Here is a 15,147-nt window from a genome sequence, read left to right as displayed (position 1 = left end):
CGCAATCAAATAAAAAAAAAAAAAAAAAAAAGAGCTGAAGGATCCAGGGAGTCGAGGTTGTCTGCAAGGCTGGCAACTTAGCTCAGTCTGTTCAGGTCGGAAGCCTGCAGACCCCTCTGCTTACTGATGGGAAACCGAGGCCCAGAATGTGGAAAGGACTGGCCCAAGGCCATCAGTGAACCAGGGATGGGACCAGAGCTCAGAACTCCCTGCCAAAATGGCCTCCTGAAAGCATGTTGAAACTGAACTGACATTGACCTTAAAAATCACCCAGAGCCTTGATTTAAAACAAACAAACACACACAGACTCTGGAGACACACCACAGACCTCCTAAATTAGAACCTCTAAGACAGGGCAGGGGCCAAGAAATCTGAATTTTGAAATTCAAAACCACTCCTGGTGGTGGTGATTGGTCTGATGGGCCAGTGTGGTCTTCTCTGCTATTTAAACCCATGTGCCAGGCTTTCTCCGCCCGCCTCCCAGATCTTCCCCTCTTTCCACCCTTCTGGTACCCCTTGAGCCTAACCTGTATGGAGTTAACCCAGACCCCTGGCTCTCTGGCTGTTTGTAGGGTTTGGTGGATGGGAAGTGGGAGAGAGATCAGAGGCAGAAGAAGGGGGAGGGAGGGTGTTCCCTGCTCTCGCTTACTCCATGCTGGGCAACTGCTGGTCAAGTCCACGGCTCCCTCCCCAGCCCTCTCTTAGACCTCCTCCCGCCTTGTTCTTTCAGTAGTAACAGGTCTCCCCTCCAGTGCTAGCCCTGGGGCACCTTACCACCCCTTGGAGATTCTCCCCAGCCCTGCCCACCCCTCTGTCTTCCATCCCTTCAGCCCACTGTTTTTGGTGAAACACCCTGCTGTGCCATCCAGGTGCATGCAGGCATTGATCTCTATCAAGGTGGAGTCTACCTTGACATCCACCCTTGGGGAGAAGGTTCTAGAATCTGATTGTGAAGGGAGCACAGAGGAAGCCTGTGTCCTAGACAGGGTGATTCCCCCACTGAGCCTCGCAGGGCCAAGTGCCCATAAGGAAGCAAAGGAGAGCAGGTGAGAAGCTGGCCTGGCACCAGGCAGAGGGCCCTGCAAGCCACGCAGACCTGCAGGAGTCCAAGAGAGCCGGGCGGTGGGCGTGGGGCCATGGGAATGGGGGTGACTCAGCAGGGGGAGGGGTAGCAAGAAGGTCCCAGGAGGAGGTCATGAGACTTCCCAAGCTGGTGGAGGGAAAGTTCTGACAGCCCCACCCTGCCAGCGGGAAGGATACCCCTGCGAGAGGGAAAACGATGCTTTGCAGCTCGCCTTTGGAAGCAACTGAAGCTCATGGCAGGCCGCCTTGCGTGCGACTCGGTTCCCTTAACCATAACGCCGGGGTGACAATCCTGCCTGACCTCCCTTGTGGACACATAGGGAAGACCTGTGAATGTGAAAGCGCTTTGGAAACTATAAAGTGCTGGGCCCAAAGGAACAATGATGACCATTATTGAGGCAAAAGAAATGAATGGGGCTGTTGGCTTTTCCAGAAATGAAGGCTTCCTTGCCTCCCCCTCCCTGGGCTCGCTCTGACGCTTTGGACTCCCCTGATTGAATAACCAAACGTCCAGCTGCTCCCCAGACAGACGGACGCCTGCTGCTGTCTCCAGCAGCCCCGGACTCCCGGAGCCACTGCACCACTGTCCCCAGCACAAGCGGAAGGTGCTGAAAATCTATTTTCAAGCTCTCTGATTAGGTGATGACAGCTCTGGTTTTAGCCAATTAAATACCATTTTCATTCACATATATCAGGCCCCGAAATGGGGGTGTTTGTTTTAGGAGGACTTCCTCCCAGGGTTTCTGTCTCTTCCACATTTATGTTTCGGCCAGGGCTTGGTGGTCTGTAGACACCTAGGCGTGGGGCTTTAACCTGTGCTGGATGCCGGGGTCTGGAGACAAGCCCTGACCCTGTAGAGTCCAGAGTGTGGTAGAGAGACAGAGAAACTTCATTATTCCTCTAATACGAACTAAGCTTGTCCTTGCTAAGTCTGGTCCCTGCCCTCAGGGAGGTTCCACTCTAGTGTGTGAAAACAGTGAAATTCCATGGTTAAGTAATGTACTAAGAGCTATGAACGATGACCTTTAACAGCATCTCAGTTGGGAACTGGATGATCATGTTGAAGCCAGGTGCAAATGTTCTGGCCAATGTCCTGTCTTCCTTTCCAAGGTGCTTGCTACAAAACGGGACACTTGAGATCATGAAAGCTGGCCAAACAGGTCTGCACTGGAAGCCTCCATCTTCCCATCTGTAAAATAGGATGATAACAATAATAGCCACTGCTTTATAGAGCTGCAGGTTCTATAGAGGCAATGAGCTAACTCGTGGACACACACAGTGCACAGTGCCTGATGCACAGCAGATGCCGGCAACTGTTCCTTGCTGGCATTGTAATTATTCAGCACCTGACCTGGCTCCCATGGAGCTTCGGGGCTGGGCAAGGTCTCTATGAAGAAGAGCTGGCTTGATGAGAGGGCCAAAGAGGGGGCACTGAATGGCTCCCCATGTCTGACAGCCTGGTGTTGAGATCAAGCACCCAGGCCAGGAGCAAAGAGTTTGCTTCCCACTTCCACCTCCTCCTGACCTCTCTGGGTCACAGTTTTCTTACCTGTAAAATAGGAGAATGAGAGTTCCTGTGTCCAGTCTCTCCCTCCCTCTTCACATGGCCTTCTCCCTCCTCCTCTTCTGTCTCTCTCTTCTTTATTCTTAAATTTTAATTGGAGGCTAATTACTTTACAATATTGTAGTGGTTTTTGCCATACATTGACATGAATCAGCCATGGGTGTACATGTGTTCCCAATCCTGAACCCCCCTCCCATCTCCTACCCCATCCCATCCTTCAGGGTCATGACAGTGCTCCAGCCCGGAGCACCCCGTCTCATGCATCAAACCTGGACTGGTGATCTATTTCACATATCGTAATATACATGTTTCAATGCTATTCTCTCTCTTCTGTTTCTTGAAAGGACACTTGTCACTGGATTGAAGGCTCTCCTGGACGATCCAGGAGAACCTCATCTCGAGATTCTTAATGTAGTTACATCTACAAAGACTCTTTTAGGACTCCCATGGTGGTCCAGTGGCTGAGACTCTGGACGCAGAGGGGCCCAGGCTCGATCCCTGGTCAGGGAACTAGATCCCACATGCCATACCTAAGAGTTCTCGAGCCACAGCTAAAGATCCCACAAGCTGCAACAAAGGTCAAAGATCCTACATGCTGCAAGTAAGACTGGCGAAGCCAAATAAATATACATTTTTCTAAGAAAACAATTTACATTAAAAAAAAAAAGACCCTTTTCACCAATGGACACGTCTTTGGTGGGGGGTGGGTGGCATCAATCACTGACTGCAGCTGGAAGAGCAGACACGGGCTCTCGGTCTCTGCAGATCCCTCACCCGGCGGCCGGCTCTTCAGGGATTATCACAGCACTAGCAGCCTTTTGGCCTGGGTAATTCTTTGTACAACAGGAAGCAGCCTCCCTGGCCTCTACCCACCAGATTCTAGGAGCACACCGCACCCCATACCCAGGGGTGATATTCAAAAATATCCCTAGATGCTGCAAGTGTCCCCTGAAGGCAAAACCATCCCTAGTTCTGAACCACAGGAAAAGGCAAATACTCTACAGCCGTCCTCCAGAAATTCACCTTCGTCTGCTGAGGACTTTAGGAGCAAGCCCACACAGAGGTCTGTACAGCCAGAGGCCTGTGGTTGTTTCCGGGGCTGCCTTAACAAAGCACCACTAACGGAGGCTGAAAACAGCAGGAATGTACAGTCTCACAGTGGTGGAGGCTGCAAGTCTGAAACCAAGGTGTTTCCAGGCCAGGCTCCCTCTCCCTTCCTCGCCTCTCCTGGCTTCTGGTGGTGGCCAGCAACCTCAGGTGTCCCTTGGCTTGTAGACACATCACTCCAAGTTCCGCCTCTGTCACCCTGCGGTCTGCCCTCCATGTGTCTCTTCTCCTCTGTAAGGATCCCAGTCATATTGGCTTAAGGCCCATCCTATGCCAGTACGAGGTCATCTTAACTAATTATATCTGCAACAACCCTATTTCCAAAAAGTGAAGTCGCTCAGTTGTGTTCAACTCTTTGGGACCCTGTGGACTATATGGAATTATCCAGGCCAGAATACTGGAGTGGGTTCCCTTTCCCTTCTCCAGGGGATCTTCCCAACCCAGGGATGGAACCCAGGTCTCCTGCATTGCAGGCGGATTATTTACCAGCTGAGCCACAAGGGAAGCCCAAGATTACTGGAATGGGTAGCCTATCCGTTCTGCAGAGGATGTCCCCTACCCAGGAGTCAAACTGCGGCGGTCTCGTGCATTGCAGGAGGATTCTTTACCAACTGAGCTATGCTGCTGCTGCAGCTACTAAGTCGCTTCAGTCGTGTCCGACTCTGTGTGACCCCAGAGACGGCAGCCCACCAGGCTCCCCCGTCCCTGGGATTCTCCAGGCAAGAACACTGGAGTGGGTTGCCATTTCCTTCTCCAATGCATGAAAGTGAAAAGTGAAAGTGAAGTCACTCAGTCCTGTCTGACTCTTAGCGCAAAAAAGTGGACTCTAAAAAGAAATGTCACTAATTTATTTACAAGACAGAAACAGAATCACAGACATAGAAAACAAACGAATGGGGACTTCTCTGGTGGTCCAGTGGTTAAGAATCCGCCTTCCAATGCAGGGGGTGTGGATTTAATCCCTGGTTGGAAAACTAAGATCTCACAGGCCACTGGGCTACTAAGCCCACACACCACAACTGCTAAGCCTGAGCGCCGCACCTAGGGAAGCCCAAGTACGGCAAGTGAAGACCTAGAGCAGTTAAAAATGTTAAAAATAGAAAACAAACTAACGGTTGCCAAAGGGGAAAGGGGGAAGGTGAGATAAGCTAGGAGTTTGGAACCGGCAGATACACACTACTATCGGAGAAGGCAATGGCACCCCACTCCAGTACTCTTGCCTGGAAAATCCCATGGACGGAGGAGCCTGGAAGGCTGCAGTCCATGGGGTCGCTAAGAGTTGGGCACGACAGAGCGACTTCACTTTCACTTTTCACTTTCATGCATTGGAGAAAGAAATGGCAACCACTCCAGTGTTCTTGCCTGGAGAATCCCAGGGATGGGGGAGCCTGGTGGGCTGCCGTTTATGGGGTCGCACAGAGTCAGACATGACTGAAGCAGCTTAGCAGTAGCTATGCATTGAGCACTGCTAAAACATTTTATTGTTTAATTCTGGGTGCAGCAGCAGCAGCATCTATAAAACAGATAAACAGCAAGATCCTACTGTACAGCACAGGGAACTATATTCAATATCTTATAATAACCTATAATGGAAAAGAATCTGGAAAAAGAATGCACACATATATATTCTTTATATATTCATATATATGTATGTGCAACCGAATCACTTTGCTGTATACCTGTAACCAGCACATGGTAAATCAACCATCAGTTCAGTTCAGTTCAGTCGCTTAGTCGTGTCTGACTCTTTGTGATCCCATGAACCGCACTTCAATTAAAAAAAAATGTGGCATTCTGAGTTTCTAGAAAAGATATGAGTTGGGGAGAGCAGTATTTAATTCAGGACAAGGCCTTGAGAAGAACATGGAGTCCCTCCCCATCTTTGCAGTGGGAACACCAAGGCCAGAAAAATCAGGTTACTTCTCCAGCGTGAGGTGTCAGACAGAGGGCACGGCTCGGATCTGTGATGGGATGCCTGACACCACACACAGCCTCCAGGGGTGTGTGGAACTGACAGGACCGAGCTCTGACTCTGAGTCTGCAGCAAGCCCACTGCCCAGGTGCATCCCAGCCTAAGGGGCTTCCCGGGAGGGCCTCCCACCAACCCCTCTAGTTCTGTCCTTCTCAGGAATCTCTCCCTTCTTTCTACTGCCAGTCAGACCCAGTCACCCAAGGAGAAGAGCCTTGTTGGTTAATTTTTTTTCCCCTTCAAAAAAATAAATTCATAAATGGTCCTTGGCAAGCTGTTTACTACCTGGTTTTAATGGCCTGTTTATTACCTTGAGCCTGCATCTGTTAACACGCCCTCTCGTCATTTTCCCTCATTAACTGTCAATTTGGAACCCAATTTTGGCATTAACCATGCCTGGGCCTAAATGGCTGCGGACAGTTGGTTTTATGACCGAGCCTTGTCTTGGAAACACGGGACTTGTCGTCAAAGAAGGGCTGAGAACTGAGGGGTCTCTGCGGTGGGCAGTGGTGGGGCTGCTGGCAGAAGGTGAGGCAGGAGGGAGCTTGGGGGCCAGATTCACAGGTCACCTGGGCTCCAAAGAAGAACATCCTTTCTTCTGCAGCTGAGGGATAGCCGCATATTTAGAAGGAAGCTGAGGGACTTCCCTGGTGGTCCGGTGGTTAAGACGCCACACTTCTCATGCAGGGAGTTGTGGGTTTGATCCCTGCTCAGGGAACTAAGATCCCACATGCTAGGTGGTGCAGCCAAAAAAAATATATATATATATATATTAAAGGAAGTTCATTTTCAAAAAAAATGAAAAGAATCTCTGATCGGGAAAAACCACACTCTTGTGAACGCAGAAAAGCAATCACCTCTTTGGAAACAAACCTTGACAGGACAGCACCTGATGGGGCTGAGGCTCATCTCATGCTTCCCATCCATGCTGTCCCCAGCCTTGCCAGGAGCAGAGGATACAGGAATGAATGAGAGATGGCCCTGACCCTGAGAACTCCTATCCAAGGAGGAGAGATGGATGCGTCCACAGGTCATGACAGGTCATGAGCCGGGAAGCCCAGGAGAACTCAGGGCTGTGTGGGTGGTGGGGATGGAAGAGGAGGGCTTCTTCTTCCTCAGGGCTGGTCAGAGATGGTTCTGCAGAGGCACTGACGAGAGCCTGGAACGATGGGTTCTCACAGGCAGAGAGGAAGGTGGAGATGGGGAAGAATGTCGGGAAGAGGGCAGCGTTGCCGTTATGCTTAAATCCCTCTATGGGTGCAGAACAACATGCAACCAGCATCCCGTGCACCCTCTCCCATCACCCCAAGTTCCAGCCACACCATCCGTAGTGGGGTGCACAGTGTACCCACAAATTCAGAGCCAGAACCTCAGAATGTGACCTTATCTGGAAACAAGGTCTTTGCAAATGTCATTCGTGAAGGTGAGGTCTTATTGGAATAGGGTGGGCCTCAAATCCAATGACTGGTGTCCTTATGAAAAGAAAAGAGGGCATGCAGGGACACAGGAAGAAGGCCTTATGAGGACAGAGGCAGAGGTCGGAGTTACATACCTCCAAGGACCACCAAGGGCTGCTGGCAGCCCCTGGAAGCTAGGGAGGACCCGAGAAGAGCCCTGTCTCACAACATGGGGAAAGACGCAGGGCGCTGCTGACACCTTCCAGGTTTCAGACTTCCAGCTTCCAGGCCAGTGTAAAAACACACTCCGTTGCTTTAAGCCACCCGGTCTGTGGTCCTTTGTCACGTGACCCTAGGAGAGCCAACACCATCCTCCTGTTCCCCTGCTCCAGCCCTGTAGGAAGCCTCCTGCTCCTCAGGGGCCTTCCAAACCCTCTTCATTGTTCAAACACCTGGCCAAAGAGTTCTGGATTAAAGGGTAAGAGGAACACACACTTCTGATTTCGCGTCCTTTAAAAAAATAAAAAATTCCCACCAGGTTAGAGAAGAGATTTTTAAAGACGAGAGTTCACTAGGATGGGAGAAAAGGAGAGGAGGAAACCAGGAAAGCCTGAGTCACCCTGCACTCAGCTGGCTGGTTGTCCTTGGGGCTGATGCTCAACCTCCATGGGGCCTCCAGAGCAGCCTAGGATCCCACCAGCAAGGTCCTGTGTGGTGCGCCCGGCTGCTTCCCACATGCTCTTGACCGGGAGCGGGTGGAGCTCCTGCCCTCCAGGGCAGGGCCCACGTTCAGCCAGAATACTCCTATCACCCTATCAGCCCCCACCGTTCTGCTGTGACCTACTCCTGAGCGTGTGCACCGGAAATACAGGTGGGACCCTTGCCTGCCCCATCCCTGGGTCACATGGCAACCCCTCCAGATGCCCCGTGGAGATGCCTGCACCCCAACGTCCCCTCCAGGGAGCTTTCAGAGAAGCTGAAGTGAGTGCGTCCCAGAGACAGTGCCCAGTACTTAGCTTGCAGCAAGCACAGGGCCCTTCCTTTGCATCAGATTCAAAACTAAACAATGTGGTAAAGCTAAACTCGAGGTGGATGCAGGATCTTCAGCTGCGGGGGAGGAAATGGGGAACTCGCACTGACACAGGACCTCAAAAGCAGCCCTTCTCCAGCTCTGAGGTTCACACGAGTCACCTGCTTCTATGGACCTGGAGGGGCGGGAGATGCTGTCTTTCCAGCTAAACCCCAGATGAGGCTGATGCTGGTCAGGGACCAGGCTGAGAACCAAGGCTCTGAGTTCCTGGTAACATTCAATTTCTCAGCCGGAGTAGAAGTAAATGGGCGTGCGTTTTCTTTAAACTAAGTGTACATATTTTATGTTCTTGAGTACATTTGCTATGTCTCAGAGTCTATTTATTTTTAAATATTTATCTACTTGGCTGCACCGCGTATCAGTTGCCTCATGCAAGATCCAGTCCCCTATCCAGGGATGGAACCCGGGCCCCTGCATTGCGAGTGTGGAATTGTAGCCACTGGACCACCAGGGAAGTCCCTAAGCCTCGGAATTAAAAACAAAAACAAAAAAACAAAAGTCTTCTCCTAGAAGCCCTCCTTACCCTTCTCAGGCTGTGCAAGGCACACCTGGGCTCCTGGCACACTTCCTCCAGGGGTTACAGACTCCAGCCTCTAAAGGGCCCAGGCGGGTGACATTCCCCCACTGAAGCTACATGCGTCAAACATGCCAGCTACAAAGAGAGAATGAGCAGCTGTTGACAGGAATGTGAGCTCAGAACTGCCAGATCTAGCTTTTCAAGAGAAGTTGGATAGTATTCAGATTTTTTGTGTGTAGAATCTGATTTTTCCCCCCAAGATATCATGGGCTGGAAGGGGTCTGTGTGCTGCTGCGGCTTTGACCCAATTGATATGTTCATATGGCCCCTAAGCACACCTCGGGTCCTTGGTGAAGGGGCTTGTCTGTAATCTGGATGGTCTTGGCATCAGCAAGGACAATAATAAAAGCCAGCACTTAGGCAACAGTTACTCCTTGGAGTCAAGTACGGCTCCAATTGCTTCACACGTATTAACTCATTTAATCCTCACAGATTATGTGCTAGGCACTGTGCTAAGCTCTTTAGATTTTTTTTTTTTTTTACTATTTATTTATTTGGCTCTACTGAGTCTTAGGCTCGGCATGTAGGATCTAGTTCGCTGACCAGGGATTGACACCAGACTCCCTGCATTGGGAGCATGGAGTCTTAGCCACTAGACTGTCTGACACATCGCTAGATATTTTTATCTGATAGAATCCTTGCAAAAATGCTCTGAAGCTTCTGTTGGCTCCTATTTTACACGTGAGAACACCTGAGTCTCAGAGCAGTCACGTGCCTCAGGTTCCAAAGGTGGAAGGGGGTAAGGCTTGAGCTGGGATGTGAGCCCGGGGTCACCTTCCCAACCTCTGTGCCAAGTTACACACAACCACTCAGCATAACCACTGTGCTCAGCTGACTGACGGATCTGCAGAAAAAGTATGATTCCTACTCCAACAAGCCAGTGACCTTGGACGAGATATACAACCTCTCTGTAACTTGGGTTTTCACATCTGCAAGATGGGCATAAGAACAGTGCCTGCCTGGGTCCTAGGAATGGAATGAAAACTAAATTGGAAAAATGTGCAGTATATTTAGCTCAGATTCTGGGTTCAGTGCTGGTCAAATGGCAGCAAATTTCATTACTGTGATCATCTATTTTATTGATGTCAATTTTTATTGCGACCATAGTGTATAATTCCTCAGTGGTCCCTTCCATCTATCATAGCCCTAATGGAAGCTTCAATGCTTTGGCCACCTGACGTGAAGAGTCGACTCCTTGGAAAAGACTCTGATGCTGGGAAAGACTGAGGGCAGGAGGAGAAGAGGGCAACAGAGGATGAGATGGTGGGATGGCATCACCAACTCAATGGATATGCGTTTGAGCAAACTCAAGGAGAGAGTGAAGGACAGAGAAGCCTGGCGTGCTGCAGTCCATGGGTCGAGAAGAGTTGAGTACAGCTGAGCAATGAACAATAACAGCTGTGTGCATTGTGATATATTCACTTGCTTCTCCATTTGGGGTTTGGAAGTCAGTTTACCCAGGGAAAAACAGCTGGTTAAACGTTGATGACAATTGAAAAGGGATGACTGTGGAGAAGGGGAGGAGCGAAGAGGGAGGCAGGAGAAAGGAACTGAATGCACAGCATCTGTCACTAGGTTCCCAAGGGAGAAGGAGCCCATGGAACTTGACTGAGCACAGACTGTGTGGAAGGCTTTGGGTTACCCAAGTGACACAGGTCATATCTCATCACATCCTGGTGGGGAGGGGAAGGTGTTATCACCCCATTTTTGCAGGAGAGGAATCTGATGCTCAGCGTTCTCAACCTGCCTGAAGTCACCCTGCTGGCCCCAGGCAGGAATGCTCCTGTATCTGACATCTCAGTTTGCAGGCTAGATCCCTGGGACTCAGTGGCTCAGACTGTAAAGTATCTGCCTACAACGTGGGAGACCTGGGTTCGATCCCTGGGTCAGGAAGATCCCCTGGAGAAGGAAATGGCAACGGACCGAGGAGCCTGGGAGGCTACAGCCCACAGGGTCGCAAAGAGTCGGACATGACTTAGCGACTTCACTTTCACTTTCGCTGGGACTCTGGAAAAGCTTCTGCCGGGGTGCTCGTAGTGCTGCAGGCCATAGGGTCGCAAAGAGTCGGACACGACTGAGCGCCTGAACAACAATGGCGCTCGTGATGCTCGTCTGAGAGCGACTGAACAACAATGGCGCTCGTGATGCTCATCTGACACTTCTTCCCCTCCTTTGTCCTTCAGGGCTCCCAGCTCACTGTAAGACCCAGCTCGACCCAGTTCCAGAAGCTGTTAACTCACCACTGGGCAGGGACCCCACCCCCACCATTGATAAAAATCGCCCTTCTTTTCTAAAATACTTTGCCTATATCTTAATCCCATCAATATAATTCTGTCGTGTCCGACTCTTTGCAACCCCATGGACTGTAGCCCACCAGGCTCCTCTGTCCATGTGATTTTCCAGGCAAGAATACCGGAATGGGTTGCCATTTCCTTGTCCAGAGGATCTTCCCAACCCAGGGATCGAACCTGGGTCTCCTGCATTGTAGGCAGACAGTTTACCATCTGAGCCATCAAGGAAGTCCAATATAATTCTAGAAGGCAATAAAAACAGACTTTTGATTTTCCTATTTACAAAACAGTTTTGCTTATCTCCCATAAATCATCCGGCAACATCCCCTGTCCTAACCCGTTTCTCCTCTGTAGCCGGCTACCTACAACCTCTCGGGAAGCAGAGTTTTTGCCCCCACTTGGAAACCTTCCTCAAAACAAATTTCTTCAAGTCAGAGGACTCAGGTTTTTAACTTCCTTCTAGGACAAAACTCAGAGATCACCAGAAAGCAGAAGTGCCGCTCCACTTATACCTCAGAGGATGGGAGGATCCCTTGATCAGAACGGTTTCTGTAAGGCTGTTTGTCTTTTTCCTCCTTGGATTACAGGAATTCTGTATCCTGGATGGTAATCCTTTGTTTAGTAAAGTGTGTCCATTGTCTCCCTCCAGTTTGTGGTTTGTTTGCTGAAGGTGAATTTGAACAACAGTTCTTGATTTTCCTTAAGTTGTGTATTTACCAATCTTTCCTAGAACTGTTCTTAAATCTCTTTAAGAAATAAGAAAATACTTCCTTACCTGGAAGTCATGAGAGTATTCTCTATTATCTCTTAGAATTTTTTAAAGCATGTATTTCTTAAAATAAATAAATATACTGTATCTTTCTTATGTACACCTTTATCTGGATCTAGTTTTCCTAAGGGACAGCATGGGGTGAGGATCTATTTTTGTTTTTTCCCTCCTATGGATACGAGTCACCCCAGCATCTTACAGACTAGTTCTTCCTCTTGCTGGTGGCCTGAAATGCTGCTTCAGTCAGTTATCAGGTTACCGAGTGTGCTTGGGTTTCTTTCTGAGTTTTTTTTTTTTTTTTCTGCTTCACTGGTCAGTTTCTCTGTGCCAATAACACACTGCCATAATCCACATAGTTTTATAATAAATCTCCACATCTTCTGGGCGAATCGCCCCACTTCATGCTTCTTCAGGAATGTCTTGGCTATTCTTGGGTCTTTGTTCTTCCATATAAATCTTTGAATCGGCTTGTTCAGTTCCTTTAAAAATCCAGTGGGGATTTTGATTGGCATTGTATTAAGTCTATGGCTCAATCTAGGGATATTTGAGACCTGGGACATATCAAATCTTCTGGCCATGAATTGAAAACCTTCCTCCATTTATTTATGACCTCTTTAACGATTTTTCTCTAAGAGTATATACTTTTCTCTATAAAAGTCTTCCACATTTAAAAAAAATTATCTGTAGGGGTCTCATAGCTTTTCTTCTGTTGCTATTACAAATAAAATCATTTTTGAAACTTACATTTTCTCTTTCAAGTTAATATATTTTCTTTTTCATTAAATGACTTTTTTAGATTTTTAAATTTTACAGACAACTTGTAAAGGTTACTTTCCATTTACAGTTACTACAAAGTATTGGCTATATTTCCCATGTTCTAGAATACCCTTGAGCCTACCTTACCCCCAATAGTTTGTGCCTTCCATATCCCCAGCCCTATACTTCCTCTTTCCCCTTCCCCACTCGTGACCACTTGCTTTTAAAAACAAACAAAAAAACCTTTTTATTTTATATTGGAGTATAGGTAATTAACACTGTTGTGATGGTTTCAGGTGAACAAGCAAAGGGACTCAACCATACATACACATGTATCCATTCTCCCCCAAACTGCTCTCCTGGCCAGGCTGCCGCATAGCACTGAGCAGCTCCATGTGCTGTACAGTAGGTAGTAACCACTAGTTTGTTCTCTGTAAGTCTGCTTTTCTTTTCTGTTATATTCACTAGTTTGTTGAATTTTTTAGATTCCATATTACCAGTGATATCATATAGTATTTATCTTTCTCTGTCTGACGTATTTTGCTTAGCATAATGCCCTCCAAGTGAAGCTACAGTTTCTAATTGCTTGTTACAGGTGTATAGAAATGGAATTCACTTTTTAAAAATTATTATTGACCTTATATATCTATTTTCCTGAGCTCTTATTAACATTAATAATTTTTAGATTCTTTCATATTTCCTATGTAAGTAATCATATCAGCTGTGAATAATGATGGTTTTATTTCTTTTTTTCTTTGACACTTTTTTCTTGTCTTATTGTGCTAGTTAGGACCTCTGGGGCAGAAGTAGGGATTGAAGGCACTCTTCTCATAGCTCTAATCTGAGGAAAAGGTTCAAATTTACCAACGTTAAGACTGGGGATTTAGGTACATACATTTATCTTGTCAAGTAAGCTTTATACAACTTCTATTTTGATAGATATTTTTGTGTTTGTGTAAATGATTGGTTACAAGTGGGTGTTCAATTTTCCAAAGTCTTATTTCTATACATACTGGGATGATTTATTCCAATCTGGTAAAGTAGTGAATATTTATAATGTTTTCCCAATATTAAATCACTTTTGCATTTCGGGGATTAAACCCAACTTAGCCCTCATGCATTCTTTTTCAGATATTGCCAGATTTCACTTTGGTAATATTTTAGGGCTCAGACGGTAAAGACTATGCCTGCAATGCAGGAGACCTGGGTTTGATTCCTAGGTCAGGAAGATCCCCTAGAGAAGGGAATGGCAACCCACACCCCCATTAGATAAGAATTTTGCATTCATGTTAATGAATTAGCTTGATCTATCCTATATTCCTTCCTCATACTGTCCCTGAATGATTTTGATATCAAGGTTATATTACCATCATAGAATGAGTTAGGCATTTTTTTAATCTCTGGAAGATTTTGTGTAAGACTGGGATGAGCTTGGAGAAGGCAATGGCACCCCACTCCTGTACTGTTGCCCAGCAAATCCCATGGATGGAGGAGCCTGGTAAGCTGCAGTCCATGCGGTCGCTAAGAGTCAGACATGACTGAGTGACTTCACTTTCACTTTCCACTTTCATGCATTGGAGAAGGAAATAGCAACCCACTCCAGTGTTCTTGCCTGGAGAATCCCATGGATGGAGAAGCCTGGTAGGCTGCAGTCCATGGGGTCGCACAGAGTCTGACACGACTGAATCGACTTGGCAGCAGGAATGAGCTTGAAAGATTGGTTGAACTTCCCTGTTTTATGGTTTTTTTTTTTTAATCTGTAATTACTTTTTTCCTGTTGTTAACCTCTTATTCATTTTTTAAATAGTTCTGAGGAAACTGGGGCTTTTTAATCCTTCTGAATAAATTTTGGAATTATGTTTAAGCATTCAAATTTTTGGCAAAAAGATTTGTATACAATTTTATTAGATCTTCACTGTAGTATAGTTTTAATCTATTTTATTTTTTTATTTTTATTTATTTTTTAAATATGGAACGCTTCACGAATTTGCGTATCATCCTTGCGCAGGGGCCATGCTAATCTTCTCTGTATCGTTCCAATTTTAGTATATGTGCTGCCGAAGCGAGCACTTAATCTATTTTAATTCCTAACATTGTCATGTGTACATATGCTTTTTCAAAAAATTAGTCTTACCAGAAGTTTGACTACCTTATTAATCTTTTCAAAGAACCAATATTTAGCCTAGTTGATCTGCTCTGTTATAGCATTTTTTCCCCCAATTTCATTAATTTCTGATCTATGTTTATTGTCTTCTCCTTTCTACTTTTTCTGGGGGTATTCTTTTCTTTCTTTTTTTTAGTTTATACATTTTCAGCTTTTCCTTCATTTTAATATAATATTGAAAGGTATGGATTTCTCCTTAAAGTATCATACTTGCTACTTAACTGAAGTAGTAGCATGTGATATATTCAGAATCAGTCAACTCAAATTATTTCAAAATTTACTTTTTTTTTTTCATTCATTAGCCAATCTGAAGTCTACTTTCACATTTCCAAACATAGAGGATGACTAAAATTTGTCCTTGGATTATCTGTATCAACATT

At 46.9% G+C, this 15,147-nt stretch overlaps 1 non-coding gene across 1 annotated transcript; it reads right to left on the bottom strand.

Annotated features, from left to right (window-relative positions):
* Positions 1–14,566: 14,566 nt before the first annotated feature.
* On the bottom strand, positions 14,567–14,673 carry LOC113880229. Its single transcript, XR_003507687.1, has one exon. It is a non-coding gene; the product is annotated as a U6 spliceosomal RNA (small nuclear RNA).
* Positions 14,674–15,147: the final 474 nt, after the last annotated feature.

This window comes from Bos indicus x Bos taurus, chromosome 21 (genome assembly GCF_003369695.1).
Source record: "Bos indicus x Bos taurus breed Angus x Brahman F1 hybrid chromosome 21, Bos_hybrid_MaternalHap_v2.0, whole genome shotgun sequence".
Classification (NCBI taxonomy): Eukaryota; Metazoa; Chordata; class Mammalia; order Artiodactyla; family Bovidae; genus Bos; species Bos indicus x Bos taurus.
This window is presented reverse-complemented; position numbering and strand designations above follow the sequence as displayed.